Here is a 17260-nt window from a genome sequence, read left to right on the forward strand (position 1 = left end):
TCCATTTGGTTTGTGTATGGGAGCTGGCCGGGGTGGCCGAGTGGTTCTAGGCGCTGCAGTCTGGAACCGCGCGACCGCTACAGTCGCAGGTTCGAATCCTGCCTCGGGCATGGATGTGTGTGATGTCCTTAGGTTAGTTAGGTTTAAGTAGTTCTAAGTTCTAGGGGACTGATGACCTTAGAAGTTAAGTCCCATAGTGCTCAGAGCCATTTGAACCATTTTTTCATGTACGGGAGATATGTCAAAAATTTATAATACAGTTACAATAATTTTTACATTAATAAATAATGGTACTAAAGTAAATAATAACACTAAAGGATATTTCTTAGAATGTGTAACACCTTGTATCCAGCTCAAATTTCCAGTTTGTCCTGTATGAATTCATTCACTAGGTAATAACACTTCAGTGTCAGTACCTCATATAGCTTTCTTTTACGTGAACCTCAATTCATCTGCATCAACTTGCTCCCTTTTCATTTATTTCAAAATTTTCATTCCTATGTATTGGGTCCCTGAGCATAAAATTTTCTTTGTTTCTAGTATCATGTGAATGGACAAAACGGTTTCACTCAGATAATTCATGTCTGGCATACAAAAATATAATAATCTCGTATATGTTTAAGGATGACAGAGTTAATATTTTGATAAGTTTTCTAAATAATGGTTGACATCGTTCTTTGTGATTTTTCTGTATTTTTAATATTGCACTATGTTTGTCGAGTTTTCCAAAAAAACAATACCATACCTAATAATGGATTTGAAGTAGCTTTTATATGCTATTTTTTGTGTGTCCATGTCAATTGCAGTTGATAATATTTGCACTGCGAATGCGAAGTTGCTCAGTTTGTTTGCCAGGTATTTAATGTGTGCCTGCCAGCTCAAATTTTTATCTACATTTAAACGTAAGAATTTGACTGAGTCGGCTACTTCTATATCTTAGTTGTTGTGTACAGTCATAATCTGCTCACATTTTGAATGTTTGGTTTTGAACTGCATCACATGAGTCTTAGATATGTTTAGATTCAACCCATTTAGTTGAAACCAACTGAGGGTACTGATCACAGATTTGGAAATTTTTTCCGACTCCTGATCTTCAACTAAGAGAGAAGTATCATGTGCGAACAGAACTGATGAGGAGCTGATATTTAATGGTAAGTCATTAACATAGAAGAGAAATAGGATGGGCCTAATATGGAGCCTTATGGATTACCCTCAGATTTTTTTTCAGTCAGAAAAATAGTATGTGCCATTTGAAGAGATGCTAACTCTTTGATTTCTGTTATAGGTAAGTAGGATTTAAGCCATTGTACGGCACTGCCACTAATGCCATACTTCTCAAGTTTGTAAACAAGCAATGTATGGTTTACAGACTTAAACGCCTTTGTGAGGTCACAGAAAATTCCTGCCACCTTTTTTCTCTTGTCTAATGATGTACTTATTTTCTCAATGAAACTGTTTACTGCATTGATGGTGTTTTTCCCCTGCTGAAAACAAATTGATTGCTCAGAATAACAGAATATTTTGCAATGAAGTTTTGGATTTGTGCAACAGCAAGTTTTTCAAATATTTTGGATAGGACTGGGAGAATTGAGATAGGACAATAATTTCCCATGATCTCTCTTCATCCCTTCTTGAAGAGAGGTCTGACTTCAGCATATTTCAGTACCTCTGGGAAAAGCACTCTTCAAAATATTGATTTACTATTTGAGCTAGTGGTTTTGCAATTCTATTTTGTACCACTTTAATAAATTTGGTGGGGATTCCATCCCAACCTGCAGATTTGTTGTTTCTTAATGTTAGAATAGCATTTTCTACATCCTCCAAAGAAACTTTTAAGAATTTTGTAAAGTTTTCAGAGTTTTCACCTAGGCCAAAGGGATTTACTTTGTTGTGATAATCTGTTACATATACATCAGACTTTGCTATATTTATAAAGAATTCACTAAAGTACTCTGGTATTTGAGTTGGATTTACAATAGTATTTCCTTCAATGTCAATTTTTGAAATTTCTTGGTTACAGGCTTTAACACCTAACTCAGATTTAATGACTGACCATACAGCCTTTGTCTTACTTTTATGATTTAAAAGTAGCCTGTTATTTGCCAGTTTCGTTCACATATAGAAAACAGAATAAGTCAATAGAAATCACACATTTCTCCAGTGGATCAAAGCAGATTGGGAAACATATATGAAATCCACAATATATCAATATTGGGGTTCTTCAAGGAAGTGTACTGGGCCCGGTATTGTTTCTGGTATATGTAAATGATTTTCCACAACATATAACATATCAGCCATGGAGAGAAGATATTGTTTGCTCATGACAGCAACATATTAATCACCAATAAGACAGTAGCACAAGTGTTGGAAAATTCTACTGAAATGCTGAGGGATGTCTACAAACGGTCACAGGAACACAAAGCAACCATCAACATAAAGAAAACAAATACAATATCCTTTAGAATGAATAGGAAGCAGAGTCCCTTAAATTTGAAACTAGGTAACATCTCCACAGATGATGTACCTACAACAAAATTCTTAGGGTTGCATATTGACAGCCAAATGAAGTGGAATTAATATGCTATGAAACTCTCAAAAAAGATATCCACAACATGTTATGCACTTAAGGGAAGCTGGAACGATGAAAATGACAAAATTAACGTTTTTTGGTTTTTTCATTACAAAATTATATGGAGTTTTCTAAATAAAACAAATCAAGCTTCACCCTTCTAAGTGAATTCTAAGTGTGTTTTTTATCGCTACAAAGTTGACGCGCCATGTAAACGGTTGTAGCGACTTGATGTGTCACCTCTAACGGCGCCGCTCGCTGGCTGCAAGCATGGTATCTTTGCGGAAATAGTGTTTTGTTTTCCAACGTTGCATAGCTTTATCTATGTGACAAGTGACTGTTCATATCGGTAAACATAAACGCTATACCGTGGGTGTTGACGTGTGGAGTTTGCTTTGTGTTCTTTAGCTGTTCAATTTTGCGTATTTGACGAATTTTGCTCGTACCTGTTTTATGTATTTTGTTTGTGGATATCTATATGCTCTGTTTCAGCAATCGAGTGTTTAAGAAAAGGCACAATGAGCGGAAGAAGAAATCCTTTGTTGTTTCGAAGGGAGATGCTGCTCAGACTGCTTCACCGACTACTCCAAATGAATGTGATAGAACTTCTTCCCGCAAGAAACTTAGTGACAGCTAAGAAAAATTTGAAAACTATGAAAGTGACAGTAATGGTGTTAATGAAATAATTAACATTTCCTCGCTCTCTAATATTTTGAAACATAACGTATTACCCCAAGTTTGCAAAAAAAAAAAGAGGACTGGAATTGAAAATAACTTCACATATTGGTTTGGCATGTAAAATGTTATTGATGTGTAGCAAATGTGCTACAGAAGTTTCATTTTCTAATTCTAACAGTATTCCTCGTAGTGGTAATAGTGGAAAGATGTATGATATAAACGTTAGGCTAGTGCAGGGCTTCACAACATACGTGCTTGTGGAGCAAGCTGTGAGCAGCAAGGCGCGAGCACGGAGCAGCGCGAGCATGTTACCCCCACTACCGGACCAGAGCGGAGAGTGGGGAGAGTCACGTGGGGCACACAACAGCTGCCGCCAGTCAATGTAAATCCGTGGCCACCTGCAGGGATATCACTCACGAATTATTACTGCGACAAATGAAACAAATAAAGGAGAATGTACACGTGCCACATAATTTTATTAGCTTAGTGTATGCCTCTACATTCGTATTAATTTGTGAACTGTTACACAATAAAAGGTGTCACTGAAGTGTGGGATTCTCTGTTATCTTGTACTTTTTGCCCTTTACAATTGCGTCTATGTTTGGAGTAATTGTTCTTGTGCATCGTAGGCACAGCGTGCAGTTTAAATTTCGATCAGACAATGTGTTTCTCAGGCACGTCTTGTTACATTTCATTGCAGAGAACAGTTATTTACAAACATACAGGGAACCGAACATTGATATTATTGTAGCCGCCAGTTTGTGCAAATGAGGAAATCTATCCTGAGGGAAGTGCCTGTAAAATTCCAAAATGTTTTTATTGTTCTGAAATTTGTCTCTGTATTCTCTGTCACACTGCAGGTCAATAATTTCTAGTTGCAGCCCAGGACGAATCTCTTCAATATTCGCTGAATATGGAGAGGAGAACAGATCAAAATCACTGTCTAGTGCTGTCAGATCTTGAAACCGTTGATCAAATTCTCCCTCAAGGACAACTAAACTATGTGTATAACGTTCACAGTCTTTGTGAACATCTTGCATGGATGATAATTTAGGAAAATGAGCTAGATTTCCTGTTTCCAGCTGACTCACCCAAAGTGTCAACCTCATTTTAAAAGCTCGTATTCGATCTATGAAATTAAATGAGTAATTAGCAGATCTTTACCTTGTAGTGAAATGTTTAAAGCATTCAGATGGCTAGTTAAATCTGCTAAGAACACGAGATCACATTTCCATGAAGGCTCTTTCAATTCAGGAACACACATGTTATTTATTTCCATGAACATATTTATCTCATCTAATAGACAAAAATTCGATTTAATAATTCGCCACGACTAAGCCAACGGACCTCGCTGTAATAAGGCAGGCTACCATACTGGCTTTCTACATCCCCAAGAAAGCTTTTAAATTGTCTGTGTTGTAGCCCATGCTTCCTTATATAATTGGTTGTACGAACAACAACACTCATCACATTTTTTAGAGTGATACTCTTTGCACATAAGTTTTCCTGGTGGATCACACAGTCAACGCCCCTTATTTCATTCGACACGGTCAGTTTTTGCATTTTCTCCTTTAACAGCACAACGAAACCTAATTTTTTCCCTGTCATCGCTGGTGCACCGTCTGTAGACACTCAAACTAAAGAATTCCACGACAATCCCATATTTTCAACACTACTTAAAATATCACCTCCGGTTGTAGTGTTCTTCATGGCTACTACACCGAGGAGCTCCTTCCTCACTTGGACATCTCTATTAACACCTCTAACAAATATGGAAATCTGCGCTGTTCCAGTGATATCAACACTTTCGTCCAGAGCTAGAGAATACGCCATAAAATCTTTATAGATATTTGCAAGCTGGCTCTGGACGTCGTCTGCCATGTCCTGTATGCGACGCATAATGGTCATGTCAGATAATGGCACAATCCGAAACTGTTCAACTTGAGATGGACACAAATGTTCCGCTGCAACTACCAAACATCTTTTATTAAATCGCCATCAGTGAAGGGGCGCAGGGATTTTGCTAAAAACAAAGCAATTTTGTAGCTCACTCTGAGAGCTGCCTCAGTTGATTTTTCTTCGTCATCAAGATCTTCTTTGGATAGCTTCCTTTTAAGTTTAATAACTTCCTGTGCATGATCTGGTCCATCATATTTTCCACTTCCGTAGTCTTTCGCGTGGTACGAAATATAATGTCGCTGCAAATTAAATTTCCTAAAGGAATTCAGCGTGTTGTGACATACTAAACATTTTGCAACACCATCTTTTTCTGTAAACAGATACAATTCCTCCCAACTGCGAAAGCATGGCTGGGGTTACACAACGGCGACTTGACATGATTCTTAACCAGCAAAGTGACTGTTAGAGCTGATCGTAGTACTTTAAACGTTACACAGTCGTCGCGATTTCAATAGGCAAGCTGCGGCCCTATTCAAACATGCGCGCGAATTACCCCTCCCTCCCTACTCCGCGACCTTACCCCTGCTCGCGAGTACGTGCAGCAGACGCGAGTACTCGCGCTCAAAACCGGCCAGTTGTTAAGCCCTGGGCTAGTGTATGGCTTGCATTGCACTGGCAAGGGCAGTGACAATGTTATGTGGAATTATGAACTTGCCAAAACCACCGGCCAAGTTTGGATTTTATAATGAATTGATGGGATCTTCTGCTGAAGATATTGCTCAAGCAAGAATGAAGAAAGCAGTTGAAGAAGCTGTGACAGATAATTGGAATTGTAGAGATTTAACTGTTGCTTTAGATGGATCATGGCAACGTAGAGGTCATAAATCTTTAAATGGAGTTGTGACAGCTACCAGTGGAGATAGTTGCAAAGTAATTGATGTTGCTATTCTCTCAGAACATTGTACATGGAAGGGCAATACCAAGGACGAACATAGTGAAAGTTGTGAAGCAAATTTTCACGGCATGAGTGGAGCGATTGAAGTAGAGGGAGTGAAAGCAATTTTTTCCAGATCACAGGAGTGGTATAATGTACGATACACTATCTAGGAGATGGTGATTCTAAGGAATATAAAGATGTAGAGGAACTCACACCTTATGGCAATGAAATTCACATTAAAAAACAAGAGTGCATTGGGCATGTGCAGAAGCGCATGGGGGCTCACTTGTGCAAACTAAAGCAGACATTAGGATCCCAGAAGCTTAGTGATGGTGAGACCCTTGGAGGAAGAGGAAGATTGACAGATGAAGCAATTGATAAATTGCAGGGGTATTATGGGTGTGCAATTAGGCAAAGTACAAGAAGCATTGAGCTTATGAGGAGAGCAGTATGGGCATTATTTTTTCACACTGCATCAGCAAATGAGCACCTACAACATGCACTGTGCACCACAGGTGATGACTCATGGTGTAAGTACCAATCAAGAAAGGAATATGCCCATAAAAACACTTTGCCAAATGCCATAATTGATGTAATTAAACCCATATTCAGAGATTTATCACAGCCAAGTTTATTGGGTAAGTGTTTACATGGGAAAACACAAAATCCAAATGAAAGTGTAATTTATTTAATCTGGATTAGGATCCCCAAAAGAGTGTTTGTACAGATAAAAACATTGCATTTTGGAGTGTATGATGCAGTGGCAACATACAATGAAGGAAACATTATCAAATGTGATGTGCTGAAACGTTTAGGTTTCCAACCAGGACACAACACCATTTCCAAAATGCGCCTAATTGATGAAGAAAGACTAAGAGGTGCAGGACGAAGAGACAAAAGACTACAAAATGCAGCAAAAGGGAAGAAAAGACCAGTAAAAGGAAACTAACACTGGAAAAAGAAGAGGATGCTGATAATCCACCATATGGGGCAGGAATGTATTAAAAAACTTTGGAAACCATTTCCCGTAACTTTAAAATTTTCATCTTTGAGGAACATTTTCTCAAAAACTGCTAACAGTATATCAATGAAATCTTTACACAATATTGTTTACTTCTTTTCCTTAATTTTTAATAACAAATTGTAAAAAAATATTATATAATTAAAGAGTTATAGAAGAAAAAGTGCAAAATTTTAGAGAAAAAATAAGGATCTGTTTAAAAAATTGTAAAACAAAAACCAATAAATATTTCTTAACATGGCATTACAACTTTGTAGAGAAATATTGACTGAACATGTAGTCCAAATCTCAGAGCAATATGTTTAATGGTTTTAGAAAAAATGTCCCTTCTATTTGCTAAAATTAACATGGAGGAGATGGATCGTTCCAGCTCCCCTTAAGATCCCTTGCATCCACATGCAGTGATGAATGTATGAGAACTGTATATGTTAGTTATGCTCATTCAATAATCAGTTATGGTATAATTTTGGGGGGAAACAGTGTTCAGAATTTACAAACAGTATTTAAAATGAAACAGAAAGCAGTAAGAATTATAATGAAAAGCGGTATGTTGGCCCAATGCAGAGAAATTATCAAAATGTTTGAAATTCTGACTGCTCTGTATGAATTTATATTCCAAACCATAGCGTATATCAAGAAAAATATAGAAAATTAAAGTGAAAATAGCAGTTCTCATAAGTATAGTACAAGAACAAGTCACTGTTTTCACCTAGACAGGAAAAATACACATAAGACCCAAAATAGTTTTTTGTATGAAGATGTAAAACTGTATAATAAACTGCTGCAGAAAATAAACAGATAACATGTACGGCTTCAGGAAAAATCTTAAACTGGATTTGTAGGAACACTGTTCTTACACTTTAGGCCTAAGTGATTTCCTTAGTAAAAATGACTGTAAATAACTTTTGCTCACAATGTTTAACTATATGTAATGTTTTGATAAGGAGCAAAAATGATTGTGAATAACTTATGTCCCACAATGTTTAACTACATGTAATGAAAAACTGTATAAATATGTTAATGTATACAAACTGACAACATCCATACATTTTAAAATGTCGACAGATGCCTAAATAAATAAATAAAACTGGAAAATTATGTGTACATGCAATAATTTATTTGATTACTGTCGGTGTACAAAAATATTCATTACATTTCAATTTTCATCAAAAGTTACAAGTTCAAAACTTACAGAACTTTCTTTGCCATGAAACTCAGAAAAGCAAGGTGTGACACAAAATAGTACCTCACAAAGAGTGCAAATCTTTTTTCTGGATGAATACACATGAATCAGTTGTCTTGATAATCTGATCTGTCTGTTGCTGTTCTAATTGATACAATACATATAAGATGGTAATAGCCAAATTAACAAAAAAGTAAGCAGTCGATGCCAAGGTGCAAGTTGCAAGGACAGTCCTTTTGATCCTAAAAGGATGGACTTGCGTCTGTATTACTTCAGATGCCAAAGCCTCTCCACCTGTCATCCATAGGTTGTAGACATGTGACAGTGAGACAGGTCAGTACACACGGCAAGTTGGACAAGGTCACTAACACATTAAGACCCTACATGAAGATCAATATCTGGCCATCTCTGCACTGCAGCATCATACAAATAGCACAAGGACACTGCAATACGATCTCAGAAGGGTCATTAGAGCTGCTGTGTCCGACCTACTGTAATGAACAGGTTTCAAGAAACGTCCTTAGGACCCCGATGTCCTGCTCGAGTACCCCCCTTGACAAGACATAATCTTGCAGCTCACATTCAGTTCTGCTGTTCCCATGTCAACCAGCAACCTTTTCACTGGTAAAATGTGTTATTCACAGACGATTTCAGCTATCGTCTCACACAAGATGAGGTCATGTTTGTGTGCAGAGGCTCATGGTGAATGGTACTTGCCAAATGTTGGTCAGGAAATCCACAGATTTCCAAAGTTCTGTGGTGTTGCGGAGAGGCTTCAGTGTTGACAGCCATATGGATATTGTCACTGACTGTGGTTGCCTTACCTCCAGGGTGAACAAATCCTGTTGGACCATGCAGTGGCTGCAGCATACAGTGGTGGCCCTGAATTCTTTCTAATGCCAAGGCCTATGTAGCAGGCATCAGCAGGGATGTCTTGCAAAACCTTTGAAGTAAAGGAATGGCCAGTGGTGAGTTCCGACCTAAAAACCATTTATGCGGGTGTGGGACATGCCCTCAAGACACATTTGTGATTGACCTGTTTCATCACCAACTTTTCAAGAACTCTCATTGAAGAATGTGAATGAATATAATAGAGTGACCTCTGTAGACTTATATGGAGCATGCCACGCAGATGTCAGGCTGTGATAAATGCTCACAGCGGGCATACATGGTATTCGAGCTCTCAAAGTCCAACAACAAGCACCCTAGAGGATGGGATGATTATTTCCACTTTCTTTTTGTCACCTGTCATGCATTTCAGTTCTGTTTACGTACATGATAGAGGATGTGAAAGGTAAAGGTATAATTTAATAATATATCCTGTCCTCAGTTATTGTTCAATGGAGTACAGCAGATGCCCAAAGTCTTGTTCTCCTAATTCTTTTGAGCAGTGTATTTCTGGCAACCCTCTCGTTTCCTCTAACAGTTCTACAGCTATAAAGACCGAGGTATCTCAGTCCTTTCATTAATTGTAAATTGTGAAAAAATTATCAAAAACAGTGATTCTTCCTCTTTCTTATTTTTCCTGAAATTCTTGAAATACTGTGTACACTTCAAAATTTGAAATTAAACGACTTTTAAGCTACAAGGCAACAGATTCTGTAGCCCCTGTTATGTGCTTTATGAGCACACACTGAGAAATGGGCATCCCTTGGATGCCAACATTGATTCACTGATTTGAGTACCTCGCCGTGGTCATGGGCACATGTGGTGGGGTGTCTGTGTAGTACTGTGCATGAGGGTGTACACTTCTACTAGACAAAGAGCAAGAGCTCGAAAGCTAGTAAAATACCGTTTCTGTTGCATGTTTCTATGTGTTACACATCAGTCAGCTATAGGTAAGTGATTTCCTTTCCTTTATTTTATCTATTATCCATCCTGGAATTTCCATTGTTGTTACACAGTGAAGCAATATTAAACACTGTTAAGAATTACAGCCATTTTTCTCAGTTGCTAAAGTCAACTGTGTTTTACTGTATCATAAAGATAAGAAAATTTCCATCTTTTGCAATTTAAATTTATTCTCGATCACCAGACATGTTTCGCCTACTCGCATTAGGTTTCTTCAGTGGTCTTTAATACAGATAAATTTGCATGACTGAATAAATTTATATGTGTTACAGACCACTGAAATGCCTAACATAGGTAGGCCAAACATGTCTGGTACTCAAGAATAAATTTCAGCTGCGAAAGATGGGTTTTCTTATCTTTATGATAAAATGTAACTGAAATATTAAAGTTATTCTATGCCTAATTTTGGAGTTATGTTTCATATAAATTCACTAAAAGACACTGTAATATTGTTGATTTACTTAGTTAAGAAATAAAGTCAATATGAAAATACACTGCTACCAGAAAACTTGTTACTTCCATTCTCAAGTCCACTGGGCAAGTGTTTAAGAGCATTGGAATCTAAATACATTGTCAGCACAGTATTGATTTTTTAACTTTTGTAGAATTACAAAAGCTGCTGTGTAAACCACAAATCACATTTCACTAATCACTCAGTAATACTTGCTTACTCGCACACATGCATCATATAATAAAAACATCACATATTTTCACCACTCAAAATTTGCCATTATTGCTCATCAAGGTTTTATATACTGAAGTCGAACTTCCTGCCACTGTAGCACAAAACGATGCATTTTTGAGATATCTTTCATGTGGTGTATCACTGAAACTGATTACTTTCATAATACATGGGTATAAATATGAGAAAACATCAAACATGCCATAGCATCAGAAGTATTGAAATCAAGATGATGGCTGCTTGTTTTGCTTTTAATGCTAATCGCTGATGGGCAAAGGGAAGTTTTTAATAATTTATTTATTCATCCGTGGAACAATAAATATTCCATGGATGTTGTCAGTTTATAATACATGAGCATACATTTACATTTACAACGAAACAGATTTCTTATATTTTGTGTAGTTTTTATAACTAGTCATACACACATTTATAATTACATCATATTTTGGTGATAATGTCATATGTTGCTAGTAATCTACATCTATGTTAAATATTCTTTTACAGCATAACAACTTTTACTTACTAAGAAGGTTTTATACTTTTGTCTGAAAGTGAGGGGCTCATTTATTTCTTTAATTTCCTGTGGTAATTTGTTATACAGTATTATCCCATTATAAAATATACTTTTTTGCGTCTTTGCCTTGTTCTTTCTATCTAGATGGAGGTGGTGACAAGATCTTGATTCATGGTCATGTATTAGGCGGTTTGTGTTATACATGTTGAGATTTTTCTTAATGAACATTATGTTCTGAAAGATATACTCACAAGAACCAGTTAGAATGCCTAGCTTTCTAAACAATTCTAGACAGAGGGCCCTGTTGTTGCCGTTTGTTATTATCCTTATGGCTCTTTTTTGTACTTTGAACACAGTTTATATGTTACTGGCACTTCGTGGGGCGGCGGGTGGAATAATAGAATAAATGTTTTGTATTGATGCTGTTTGCCGTTCTCAACACTGGCTCTCTAACTACAATATTGGCAACCAGAAAGTGATTAGCAAAACGTGAAGCCTGTAATTAGAATTCCTAGTGCCCACTTCAGCTGAGAAATACATTTATAGCTACAGCTTATAGCTCTGAGGAATTAGGAGATTGTCTGGGATTCATAATCAAAAACCATTCTCTCTAAAATGTTCACTATATTCTGAAAGTCACAGACCAAAAAGAATCCACACAATCCAACTACCAGAGCAGTTCAGAGTCTAATGCGCTGATGCCACTATAACTGTGCAAATTAAATGTTTAAGTGAATGATCGCCATAATTTGACGATAATGTTCATCAAACGCCACGCTAAATAATGGTAGAATGTCTGTCCTGTGGCGGCACGTGAAAATATGACATATGCAAACTGAAGATTGATCATTAAAGTCATCCCAGAATTAACACTTCACTCGAAAACGAATTCATGGTTACAGTATCCCGAGTAACTTATTACGGCATCCGAGGCTGTTTATATCAACGATACCGACGCGACGCGACTCCCGGCACAGGTGGTGCGCTAATCAGCATGTGGAGAGAACTGGGGCCTTCCTTCCTGTCGCACAGCGTTCTTACATATAAAGCCGCGGTGCTGACGGCTAAGGGAACGCCTGATCAAATCTGCTCCCCTGACTAGCCGCTGGGCTAGTAATGCACTACTTTAAGTTATCGAATAAATCATTGCTTCCTTTGCTGATGGCCGATGAAGCTTTCAATTCAATTGTGCCATCAGCACACAAGTAAGTAATCATAATAAAAGTCTGACGTGGCTATGTCAAATATTTTGGGCGAGAGAATTAATTTAATTACACTACACGCAGTAGACGAGCTCTGAACTTGCTCTTTGGAGATACGCTATAGCTATAGTTTTATAGTTATTCTGTTGAAACTTATCACATTTTTATGATTATAGCGGATCTCCCTTCTACTTAAATTTAAACATCCTAGCTTTATTTATTCGCCTACTTAATCTATCTTGCTTCCTTCATTTCTAAGACAAAACCAGAAAATCACGAATTTCAACTAAAATTTTTATTTGTGAGATCCAGAATATTGTTTCTACTAAATTATTATGGAAAAAGAATCTAAATATAAATTTTTAAGTTCCTAGCTCTTTTCTGTTGCGCCAACGACTTTTACAGAAAAACATCCAAATTTCGAAAATGGTTAAAGTTATTGAACTGATATTCAACATATATTGATTTAGTATTACTCCTGACATGCTAGAAACGTTTCAGGTTATTTACTTCATTTTAAAGTATTGCGCAATATTTATGACGTCAGAGCTAGTTACAGTGGACTAGGCTGGCACACAATGGAAAGACTGATGTGAATTTTATAAGGCGTGAGTATGCTGCTTCCCTACAACTTGTTCCCCAAAACATGATCCCATAGCTGAGGACTGAGTGTAGATATCAGTAATATGTTATTTGAAGACAGGTATTATTGCATACCGCTGCAAGGATTCTAAGAGCATAGCATACTGTGGATAATTTCTTTGCCAAAATGTTGAGATGGTTTGTCGATTTCAATTGGCTCTCTACATTCATCCCTAACAATTTGGTACTTGTTACACATTCTAATTCATTATTATTAACTTTTATTCTAGTGGCATTGTGTTTTTTGTACAACTGGAAGTTAATATAGTTAGTTTTCTTTACATTTAGTGTTACTTTATTTTTTAATGACCAGTTGTGGACATCATTGAGAGCCTGGTTTGCTCTTTCTGACTGTTGTGTTGAATTTTCACCTGTTATTACTATGTTGCTGTCATTAGCAAAAAGTATTTTTTCTCCATGTCTGATACTTTGTGGGAAGTCGTTAATGTATATAAGAAACAATATTGGGCCTAATACACTTCCCTGTGGGACGCCTATATTCACATGTTCTGGGTCAGACAGGTGTTTCACAAGGGAATTATTTAAAACTTGTGATATCTCAACTCGTTGAACTCCGTTTTCCAAGTATTATTTGAACCACTACTTTGTCACACCTCTTATTCCTATTTGCCCTAATTTATGAAGTAAGATTTTGTGGTCAACTGTATCAAAGGCCTTTGACAAGTCTAAAAAGATACCACTTACATTTTCACCTTTGTACAGTGCTTCTAAAATTACTTTAGTGAACTGTACTATAGCAGATTGTGTGCCTTTTCCGGGCCTAAAACCAAATTGGTCATTGGAAAGAAGGTTATATTTATTCAGATAATTTAGCAGTCTCTTTTTGACTAGTATTTCTATTATTTTAGAAATGATGGACAGTATAGAAATCGGCCTGTAGTTCTCTACATTTTCCACATCTCCATTTTTAGGATAGGTATAACTTTTGTTTGTTTTAGGTACTCCGGAAAGTATCCAGATTCGAAAGATTCATTAATTATGTCTGTTAATGGGCCCTTTATGGAGTCTATGCATTCTTTAATTACACAGACTGGTATTTCATCAAGTCCTACTGAAGTTTTATTTTTTAGTTGGTGTACTACTAGTGCCACTTCCCTTTCTGTAGTTGGCAAGAGCACCATTGAGGTTGTTGGCTGGTTCTGAGTAGATGGCTTCAAATGGCTCTGAGCACTATGGGACTTAACATCTGTGGTCATCAGTCCCCTAGAACTTAGAACTACTTAAATCTAACTAACCTAAGGACATCACACACATCCATGCCCGAGGCAGGATTCGAACCTGCGACCGTAGCGGTCACGCGGTTCCAGACTGGAGCGCCTTTAACCGCACGGCCACACCGTCCAGCTTCTGAGTACATAAATCATACATATCTGGAAATTTCTGCTGTAATTTTTTTTGCAATACTACTGAAATAAGAGTTTACAAAATCAGCTAATTTTTTAGGGTTACCTACTGGTACATTTTTGATTTTAATATGTGAATTGAGGTCCTTTTTAGCAGAGTTAGGTGTTTCCTGTTTGACGATGTTCCAGGCTGCTTTGCTCTTCCTTTCTGCTTGAAGTAATATTTTGTTGATTGAAAGTTTTTTTGCGGCTAGCAGCACCTTTCTGTATATTTTCCTGTACTTTTTATTAGAATTGTACTGGGTTAGATTGATTATTTTTTATGGAGTTAGAGATATCTAAGAGTTTCTGAGGAATTTTTGATACCTGTAGTCACCCATTGATTTCTCTTTGTAGTTTTAATTTGATAAAGAGTTTTGGGAAACATCTCTTCAAATCTGAGTTTAAAAATTGACATGAATTTGATAAATTTCTTATTTGCATTAGTTTCTGCATAGACTTCCCCCCAGTCTTCATATTCTAGCTGGATTTAAACTCATACAGGGCTGATTTGGAAAACATTCTTTTGTATGTACACAGTTTAGGAGGAGTTTCTACATGAATGTTACTTTTTAAGATCTGGCAGAGGTGGTCTGATAGGCCCAGGTTTTGGACAACAATATGACATTTTTACTATCAATATCTGTAGCTACATGATCTATAGATGAGGAAGATTCTTTCGTTATTCTAGTTGAACAATTAACAATGGAGGATATTCCATAACAGCTTAGAATATTCACATATATGTTGCTAGCCTTATCAGGCTTCATCATATTAATGTTTAAGTCACCACAGATAATTACATTTGCTTTTGGTCCAGAAACCTTGTCTAAGCTTTGATTCAGTTTTGAAAATAATATATCAATGTCTCCACTGGGAGAGTGGTACACACAATATATGACTAATTTTTTTGCTATGCCAGGTCCTATTATTTCAACAGCGGAAATTTCAAAATGCTTGTCCTCACCTAGACCTAAAAGATGTAATCTAACTTTAAATGACACACCTTTTTTTAGATAGATACATGAACCTCCACCATTCACTGAGATTCTGCTATAGTAACATGCAAGGTCATATGAGGCTAATGCAATGTGTTCAATTTCCTTCCCTTTGCACCAGTGTTCAGTGATACACAAAATTCGGCTATCAAAAGATTCCAATTCTATTTCTAGCTGTTGTGCTTTGTTCTTTATGGCTTGAATGTTTTGGTGAAACACTGTTAGGCATTTGTTTTCACTTATCTTGGTGGTGTCCTTCCCTTTAGACCTGATGCTAAAAAATCCTTTAGATGAGCTGGTGGCATGGTTATTCTTCTGTTGATGACAGTGGAGGTGAGTCTGTTGCCAGTTAGACTTGGAAGTTGGCGTATCTGAAGGTATCTGCCTTATATTAGTCTTGTAACTGAGGTCGGGTACCAAAAATCTTGCAGAGTTGTAAGTTTCCTGGTTCTTGTGCTTCTTCTGTTTGCTTCTGTTACTGCTGATGATAGTGAAGCCGGTGAAAAGTCTTTCGCTGTTGAAGACTGAGGAGGGGCCAATACTGATGGAAGGTCGTTGGCTGCTGGCACATCAGGCGTTTTTTTTTCTTGTTAATGATGCAGTTGCGTAGTATGTAGCTGCTTCTGCTGAAGCTGCTTTGGAAACTTCTGTCCTAGTTGAATCATTTATTTCAGCTGCTTTTGAGGAAAGTGGAGATTCTAGTGCTGGACCTGTTGTCAGTGATTCAGTTTCATTTTCTTGTTGGGAATTTTCGGTTGCTGCGTTTGGTGGTGGAAGTGGTATGGTCATGCTATTCATGTCCTTAATTGCCTTCACTGCATTAAGGATTTCTCGACTAATAAATGACTTTCAGAGTTTATTTCTGCGAAGCCCATGCCTGGTAAAATGACTTCTATTTGTAGATGGTACATCCACATATGTAGTATTTGGGAGGCTTCGGCAGACTTTCTCAAATTTCCTATTAGAAACTGTGATTTCTTTCTTGACGCAGGATTGTTCTATAAGATCATGTCTTTGTGGGATACTGGCAATGAAGAAGTTAACATCTGTAATTTTCTATAATGTACTTCTTAGAGCTCTTGTGGCGAGTTTGCCCTCGTTCCTATAAACATCATTAACACCTCCTATTATTGAACAATTGCTTCCCAGCTTCAAAGAACGTTCACAGTTTTTTAAAACTTCGCGTAAAGGGGCACCCAGTTTCGTTATTCCACTAACCTTGAACATAGTTTGCATGTTACACATAATGTCGGCTAAGCCCTTTCCATGACTGTCTGAAAGTATGAAAATATCTTCTTTGTTCTTCTTACCTGTATCGATAGTTATCTTGTTTGCATGATAAGTATGTTCCATGTATTTTCTGATATTTCCTTGCTTGTTATTACAGGACTTCGTAGGCCTACTGAAATGATTTGTGGTCGCTGCATTTGATGACAGTACTTCCTTTCTTTGGCTCTTTTCACATGTTTCATATTCATCACACGTTAAAAATTCAAACTTATTTGCTTCTGGGAGACGAAAGTTGTTCGTTACGATTAACACGACAAAGGTTTTTAGGCTAATAAAGTTACCATTTTGTTCGTTTACAACCGTTTCACTACACTTTTAATGGTCTATCACTTCTTCCAGCTTCTGTACACTATCTATCACTGATTCAAGCTTTTCTACATATAGTTTAGCT

Source organism: Schistocerca cancellata, chromosome 5 (assembly GCF_023864275.1).
Source record: "Schistocerca cancellata isolate TAMUIC-IGC-003103 chromosome 5, iqSchCanc2.1, whole genome shotgun sequence".
Lineage (NCBI taxonomy): Eukaryota > Metazoa > Arthropoda > Insecta > Orthoptera > Acrididae > Schistocerca > Schistocerca cancellata.